Source organism: Cavia porcellus, unplaced genomic scaffold (genome assembly GCF_034190915.1).
Source record: "Cavia porcellus strain 051 isolate PalLab524CR breed Dunkin Hartley unplaced genomic scaffold, mCavPor4.1 scaffold_13, whole genome shotgun sequence".
Lineage (NCBI taxonomy): Eukaryota > Metazoa > Chordata > Mammalia > Rodentia > Caviidae > Cavia > Cavia porcellus.
Window position 1 is genome coordinate 16,537,572 of NW_026947496.1, and position 8,489 is coordinate 16,546,060.

Here is an 8,489-nt window from a genome sequence, read left to right on the forward strand (position 1 = left end):
CTGGGGCAGTGGCACAGTTAAAGGAACCTATTATGAAACACCCACAAAGTCTATAGGAAAGTATTGCCATGGCCCTCCTATCTTTTTATCAGAGCAGAACAGGCAATTCCAATATTATCTCTTTTGAGAATGAGCTGCAGGTTGATAAGGCAAAAGGTGGAGACAACTGGGTGTGTCTAGGGTCTGAAGAAAAGCAAAGATCTTCTCCCAAGGTCCCTGAAACAACCTTTGGTCCTCTAGGCCCAGGGACTTTTCTTTACGCTTGCTTTAGTTTTGTTCTTTTGCACTAGAGAAAGAAGGGTTACCCGAGTCTGACCTGACACTATTTCCACAGGCACTTCTGGGCTCAGAAGGAAGAAGGGTAAGAAGTTGCCCACATACCTGAGTGCCGGTGGAGCCGGAAGAGACCCAGTGTCTCAGCACCATCCTGGCGGCCAAGAGACACAGCCAGGCTGGGCGAGCACAGGACTGAGTCCTGCCTCAGCCTCAACAAAGAGGGCACCAAGGGAGACCTGGAAATGAGATGCCTTGTGACATCACCGGCTGGTTTCCCCGGGCAACTAAGTTGAAGGGTTGAGCAAATTCTTCAGAGCAAGGCTCCCAATATGCTGCTGGAAGGCTGCAGTTGGTGCCATGGATGATTTCAACAGGGCTCTCAGGGACTGGGAGAAAGAGTCATGGGGTAAACAAGGAGAGCAAAGCAAAAACAGAAATAAACCACTCTCCTAAGAGTCCATGGACTCTGCAAATGGGGTGAACCAGCAAGTCAAGGTTTGCATGGTAACCATGAGTTAGTCTGTTGGGACCGCTTAAGAACACACTGCGCTCTGGGTGGCTTATTAAACAACAGAAACAAATTTCCATACTTCTAGAGGTTGGAAGTCCAAGACCAAGGCAGATTCAGTGTCCAGTGGGAGCCCACTTTCTGATTCATAGATGACCATTGTCTCATCCTTGTGTCCGCCCCTAGAGAAAAAAGCCAACAAGCTCTCTTGGGCCTCTTTGTTAAGGGCAAGAATTTCATACATGAGGGCTTTTCCCTCATCACATAACCACATCCTCGAAGCCTTGGATACAAACATTTAGACCGCAGCAAATCCTTTCCAAAGCAAAAACTACTGGAACATGGGTGACATAACCCTGACCAAACACCACAGTCTGGGCTCAAATTACGAATAAGACTGGCAGCTAATAGTTTAAGGGTTTTGTCTGCCGAACACTGCTCCAAGTGCTTTAATAGGTTCACTCATCTGACCCTTGAACATCACTGTGAGGCCAGTGAGTTGTCACCATTGTCAGATGAGCAAGCCCAGGCTGCTAAAGGACGCGCTCGGCAGCTCGTCAAGAGGCAGAGCCGCAGCCTGCACTGATAAGCAGTGCACTAACTACAAAGAAGTGATAGAAATGATGCACTTTCCCTTCTCAGTACCCTCCCTGCCCCGCTGGCTTTTATATCTTCATTGTCCATCGGAAAATTCAGAAAAGAGTCAGAAGTTTTGAAATCAGGTGCCAGCCTGGAACAGGACCGCATGCCTCATTTTAGACATCGTTGTAGATTTACACAAAAGCATTGGTACAGGGTAAAACTGAGGCAAAGGGGGAGAGGAAAGGACGAGAAGGGCCACGTCTCTGAAATGTGTGGGCCCAGTGCAGAGCCTGGCTTTCCACCAACTACAGCTCTTCTCTCCATCTGCCCAAAGCCCACAGATGAGACCTCACCTAAGTATTCATACGATATTCAATTTTATTTGTAAGAGGTTCAGTGTTTGACATTGGAATCCAACTAGTTTAATAAATAGCACCAGGTAATACAGCATAGGAAGATGTGTATATAAAAAATATGTAATTTCTAAACTCTTGTGATCTCCTTTTTTCTTTTTCTGTACTGGAGAATTGAATCCAGGGCTTTCACACTGAGATACATCCCTAGCCCTTTAGACATTTTATTTTTTTAGTTTTGAGACAAGGTCTCATTTATTGCAATCCTGCTGTCTCAGCAGCCCAGAGTGTTGGGATTTTAGGTTTTCACCACCACACTCATGGCCCATTACCCTCCGAGTCCCACCAGTCACCTCCCATGTCCCTGTCCCTGTCTTGCAACCCTTCCACAACTACCCTGGATCGAGTTTCCTCTGTCTCCCACAGTGCCATAGCAATCGTCTTTCTAATTGGTTTTCTAGATTTTGATTTTATTTTCCATTCTGTTCCTCACAAGGTCAGGGGTAATTCTTTCTAAAGCATCATGTTTGTCCTTGGCTTATGTCCCTTTATTACATCAATGCCACCTACAGCATGATATCTGTGTTCATTACTTGCCATAAACTGCCCTCTGCCACTTGTTTTTGGTACTCTCTCTCTCTGCCTTCATCTTTTTTCTCACACCTGACATTCCTCCAATAATACAAAAATGACAATAATACCAACCACATTGGCATGTCACCCTGCATAGAGACACAGACACACACAAACATGCATGTGCGCACATACATACACACATACATACATACACACATACACACATACACACACCGTCTTCCTCCTCCTGTCTCCTCTCCACGAAGGTCTTCCTCAGCAAATTCTGATTGGTTAGCTCAGAAGCATCCTCCAAAATGCATCCCAGCCGTTTTCTTCTCTAGGAACCATTTCCTGAGCTCTCCTCAGCCAGGCCATGTTTAAAAGCCTTCTCACATCTTCCATAATACCCTGAGCATCTCCACAGTTTGCTTCATTATGAGGAATTCATCTTCTTCAAATGTAACTATCTCTTAGGGCTCATAGGTACTACGTTTGAATTCCTAGAGCTTGGAAGACTGCTGCGCACAAAGTCTGTACACTTCAAGAAACTAAGTCACTCAATTAAAAAATGCACAGAGGATCTAAATACAGTGGTGCCTTGGTTTATAAAGTTAATTTGTCTTACAATTTTAAGGAAGATGGCTTCATTTGTGTTTAATGGGGAAGATACCATGGTCCTGTTTATCACCCGATGCATAGTTTGCAAACGGAAGCAGAATTTTGAAAAATGCTTTTGTTTGCAAATAGAAGTGCTGGTGAACTGAGGTATTAGATGTTTTTCAAAAGGAGATCTGCAAGTGACTAACAGGTATATGAGAAAATGTTCAAAAGTGCTAATCATCAAATCATCAAGGCAATGCAGTAATACCATGAAGAGATACTGCTTCCCCGCTGCCATAATGGCTGTTATTAATAACAAGTGTTGTTGAAGATGTAGAGAAAAGGGAACACTGCAATACTGCGCTGGGAATGTAACTTATTAAAGCTATTATGGAAAACAATACAGAGATCTTTCAAACAATTAGAAGTAAAACTACTTCATGGTCCAGCAATCTCACCAATCATATACAACCAAAGGAAATGAAGTCAGCACATCAAAGAGCTAAGCACACTCCCAATGTTTATCACAGTGTTATTCACAACAGCTCTGATACGGGACCACCGGGGGACGTTTCCCGGTGGAGGGATAGAGAAACTGTGTTTTAGGCCATCTACACCCTGGGATAGTACTCAGCTTTAAAAATGCTCTGCCATTTGCAACACAGATGAAACAGGAAGACATTCTGTAAAATGAAATAAGACAGGTACAGAAAAGCAAATATTACATGATTTCACTTACCGTAGGAATCTTTAGAAAGCAAAATGTGTGGAAGCAGAGAATACGAATATGGTGTCAGTTACAAGGGGCTGGCAGTAGAGATGGGCTGATGAAAGTTGGTTAGAGAATGAGAAATTTCAGTTTGAAAGAGTAAGTTCGAGAGATCTACTGTGAATCATAGTGGCTCTGACATAGTTCACAAGTTAATAGCGGCTGAATTGTGTTCTTGAAAATTACTAAGAGATTTTAAGCGTCCTCACCATAAAAAATAAATATGTGAAATAAAGTATATGATAATTAGCTTCCTTTAGTCATCCCACAGTGTGTACATACTTCAGAACCTCATGCTGTATATATACCATAAATGTATATAATTTATATTTATGAGCTCAAAACTAAATAACTATAAGAAACATTTGTGTTGAATAAATGAATGTGTGAATAGTAGGTATACCAGTCTCCTGAGCTTCACTAAAAAGCCAGCTCATTCATACTGTGCTCAGAACATGCTGGGTCCACAGAAGGAAGGAGAATGCTGGGACAAGTGACGTCAGAGCCAAAGGCCTGGAGGAATTCAAAGCCAAGTGGTGAAGACAGATGTGTAAGCAAAGAATTGTAGTACAATGTGATAAGCACTGTAAGAGAGGCATGTATAAGATACTAGTGGAGCCTAAATTGTCCTTCACATTATTCTGTCACTTTATATATACAGCAGATTGAGCTAAAGATGGATGCATTGAATAAACCACCGGAAGAAACCCTAGATGTCATGCAGAAGATGAAGATTAAAATAACCCCACCGACTGTAGTTGTCTTGGCCGCCAGCACCCACAATAGTTCTGCCTGGTACAGATGTAACCCTCGCCTGAACCAGTCTCTGAGTGATAAGACACAAACGACAAGGACTCACACAACCCGGGCTGGAGTCTGAGCCTGCATATGTGGAGTGGACCGGGGCTGGTCAGCCATCAGCCTCATGAGATTGTTATGGTTTAGATCTTAAAGGTCCCCCAAAGGCTCAGGTGGTAAAGACTTCAGTATCAGTCTCTGGTGCTGCTAAAAAATAAGGGAGCTTTAAGAGGTAGGGTCAGGCAGGAGGAAATTAGGTTTCTGGGGGCAAGCCCTAGAAGGGGATTTGGGAACCTCTGCTTTTCCTTTGCTCCCTGACTGCATGCAGAGGGAGTCATCTATGCCACACCTTCCTGCCATGATGTACTGCACCACCATAGGCCAGAGCAGTGTGATCAAGTTGCCATGGACTAAAAACATGAGCCCAAATAAGCCTTTCCTCCTTTAATTTGATTAGCTCTGGTATTTTGTCACAGAGACGGAAAGCCACCGAATATAGGGGACCTCAAGGAACCCCAAAGGGTGATTATTTTACCTCCTAAGGGTGGGAGCCATCAGCTAGGGAAGCTAAAGGGACACTTGACCAGGCTCTGAAGACACTGAAGGAGAGCCCCAGGTCCACACAGGTGCGCACCCATACCCTGTACATGTTGGAGCCAGCCCCAGGCAGGGTTTGGAGCACACTAGTGGACACAGCTGTGGGTGGCAAGAGCCTTGTTGAGGAAGAAATGAAGAAGCAGAGCAGAATGCTTGGAGTCATGGTGAAGGACACGTCTGCAGGAATGTGACTTCATTCAGGCTGTGGACAGGCCCTGCAGTTGCTGCGCTAACCAAACAACCATCCAACGAACCCAATACTTTTAAATTTCAAGGCCAGGAACCCTGGCAGGACTTGTCCTTGTCCCCCTTACCCTCCTAACCTGCAGAGAGCCCCTTCAAAATGGTTCAGTCACTTCATACCTCTGCGGCTTCAGGTGTTCATTTAACTCTGCTGCTTCATGGTGACCAGTCCCACCTGTAAGCTCCAGATGAGGGAACCCCTTTTCCTATACTGTACTAGCTGACGCAGCCGGTGGGACTGTGTGGTCCTCCAGGGCTGTCTGAGCCAGCTCCATACCCTCAGCAGGCTCCTGGTAAGTTACAGAATCTAATGAGAATTTGCTGCCTGCATGCATCAGTTCTGGCATTGTGGCATGCCTGACTTTTACCTAGGTTGATCTCTTTGCCCTTATTTCCTGACTGTTAACCCTGATTGATCAGTACTGTTTATAATTCCCAGAAGCCCTGCTGCCTCTGAACCAATATCCCCTTGTACTGCCTTTTGACATATCTCTCCACCATGCAAGGTAGAATTTAGAAATAATGAAAGGTGTTTCCAGTACCCAGTTGAGGTCCAGGTGCGTGAAGACCTGGATCTCTCTGTCTGTGGACTTTGTACCCCTGGGAACCTAGGTCCACTGGTTGGACATAGGGGCTGGGAACTAAAATCTTTCACCGTGGGTTACTTCTGCCTCACCGAAGAGCACTTGTTTTTCTTAGAGGCCACTGCGTGTGCCCTGTTTTTTAAAAACTAAAACTTGTAGGAAAGGTCCCATCTGAAATGCATTTAGGGAGACCATGCATGGGTTTCCAGTTACCGAACTAAGCCCTAGAACTTGGTTGTCGGATTTTTAAAAGTCTATGACAACACTCTACACCCACTGCTTTGCCTGTCACATGGGAAAATTGATTCAGATCAGTCTTCCTCTTTGAAGTGCAACGCTGCTTTTGCTGTAGGAAGCACCACTCTCTGGTGACCTGAGACTGACTCAGAGGAGCCGACTGCCCTGTGTATATTTCTGAGGCTGCAGTTCTGGTTGAAAAGCCAAAGAACTTTTCCTGTTTACGAATTTGGAGTTGACTCACATGATGTCAAGAGTTTAGATTAGGAAAAGAAAAATGCGTCTGAGGTCAGGTGGGACAACTTCTTCTCCTTTCAGATAAGAAAGTTAAGGCTCAGACAGCTTAAGGGATTTGCCTGACATCATCAGCTATTGATACAGGGTCTGGTGATCAGGATACAGGTCTCTCAGTAAAAGCAGTCCAGTAAGCTTTTACTCTTTCCTGTATCATACCATGTTGTGTCTATGTTCTAGAATTTTCAAGTGGATGTCTCTCACCTGACTTAGTCTGGATATTCCTCGATTATGTGAGACCTGATGAAGTTATCAAAAACAAAATTTATCTCAGAGAAAACATCTACCTAGAAATGCTGTTTTTAAAGCTGGGCGTCGTGGCGCACCCTTTGAATTCTTGAGCGTTCCTCAGCACCTTTCACCGTGCGCCATCCCCTCCAACACGTGTTATTTCAGATCCCAAATGTTCAGTCGTGGTTTCAGCGTGTGTCCTCTATGTGTGACTCTTCTTTGGCTGTCTCGAGACTTTGTTTTTAGTCTGTAGAAGGTGGATTATTGTGTGCTGAGCTGTGGATTTATTTGGTCTATCATATTAAAGATATTTCCATTTCCTAAACATGTAGGTTTATGTCTTTCATCAAATTTGGAAGTTTTCCGTCATTATACCTCTTCATTTTGTTACCATACTGTGGATCGAACCCAGGGCCTCATCATGTTAGGCAGGTACCCCACCACTGATGCACACCCCAAGCCCTTTTTTTTATATTTTACTTCCGGAAACATGGTCTCACTAAGTTGTCAAGGCTAGACTGAAACTTGTGATTCTCCTGTCTCAGCCTCCTGGGAGGAATACAGATATATACCACCACACTCTGCTCAACTGCTATGATTTATTTTCAGGTAGTCTTTTAACCCCACTCTTTTTCTGTCTTCATTGAGGGTTTTCAGTTGATATGATTTTTTTTTAATGAAAAACCTTTTGTTGCCATCTAATGATCCCTTGTCATTTTTATTTTGTTTTCAATCTGTGTGATCTCTGATTTTCAGGCTGGATGAATTCCCTTAACACACTTAAAGTACTTGAAATCTATCCACTCTCATCTCCTCCCTACTACTGCTCAGAGATTTAATTTCCGTTGTTAAATTTTTCAGCTCATCATTTCCATTGTTGGTTCTTTACAAATGTTATGTCTTCACTGATATTTTCTGCTTTTCATTTGTTTCATGATGCTTTATCATCAAAACTGTTTTATACCTTAATTATTTGTCAGATTATTTTAGTAACAGATGTGTCTTGGTGTCAAATTAGTTGACTGTCTTTTTGTATCATTAAGGTGTGATTTTCTTCCTGGTTCTAGCTGTAACTACTATTTTTTGGTACACTGTGGCTATTTAGGCTGCTGTCTTAGGACATCAGAGTCCCCTTTATACTTTATATTATAGCACTCAGTTGCTCTGCATAGGTTTGACATTGGGATCCTGGCCTACATTTTGGAGGTCATTGTTTGATGACAATTGAATTCTAATTAAATTAATTTATTGATTTAGCCTTTTTTGGGACAGGCTTTTCTTACACAGTTCAGGCTTGAATTCACTTTATAGCGTAGGCTGGCCTCAAACTTGCAGTAATTCTTTTGACTCAACCTCCTGAGTGTTAGGATTATAGGCAGGTGCTACCCCACTCAGTGATAATTTAAAATTTTTTGAGTCTGTTTTCTGTGCTCCTTAGTTTATCTAGTGCTAGTTGGGCTCTGGGTGTGACAAATAAAAATGTCCCAGACACCGATGAAAGCTCCCTGGGGAACAAATCACCCCTAGGAGAGGACCATTGCTCTTGAGAAACCAGAAGTAACCACAATATAGAACAGAGCATGATTCTGTGAGGAGAAATAAAGAATTCTTCTCCAAAGCTTACATAACTTTAGGATCCCATCTTGCATTTTCTTGTACAACTCTTGTCCCTGGGTGTTGGGAGTGGCTGAAGCTGGAGACTGATCCACACACATGGAGCTAGAGAAAGGCTGGTCCAGTCCTGAGAACAAACAGTGCCTAAGGTGAGTCATGTGAATGGGCTGCTCCAGTCCAGAAAAACCAAGCCATTAGCATGCCATTCAGGCAGGTTGGGAGGCTAA

General features: G+C 43.6%; 1 protein-coding gene across 1 annotated transcript in view; it reads right to left on the reverse strand.

Moving 5' to 3' along the window:
- Adtrp (androgen dependent TFPI regulating protein) overlaps window positions 1-519 on the reverse strand; it is a 69,138-nt gene extending 68,619 nt beyond the window's left edge. Inside the window, exon 1 of the mRNA XM_063259881.1 lies at window positions 382-519. The gene's annotated coding sequence lies outside the window, so the exon portion shown is untranslated. The remainder of the gene's footprint in view (window positions 1-381) is intronic.
- Between the last annotated feature and the right edge of the window lie 7,970 nt (window positions 520-8,489).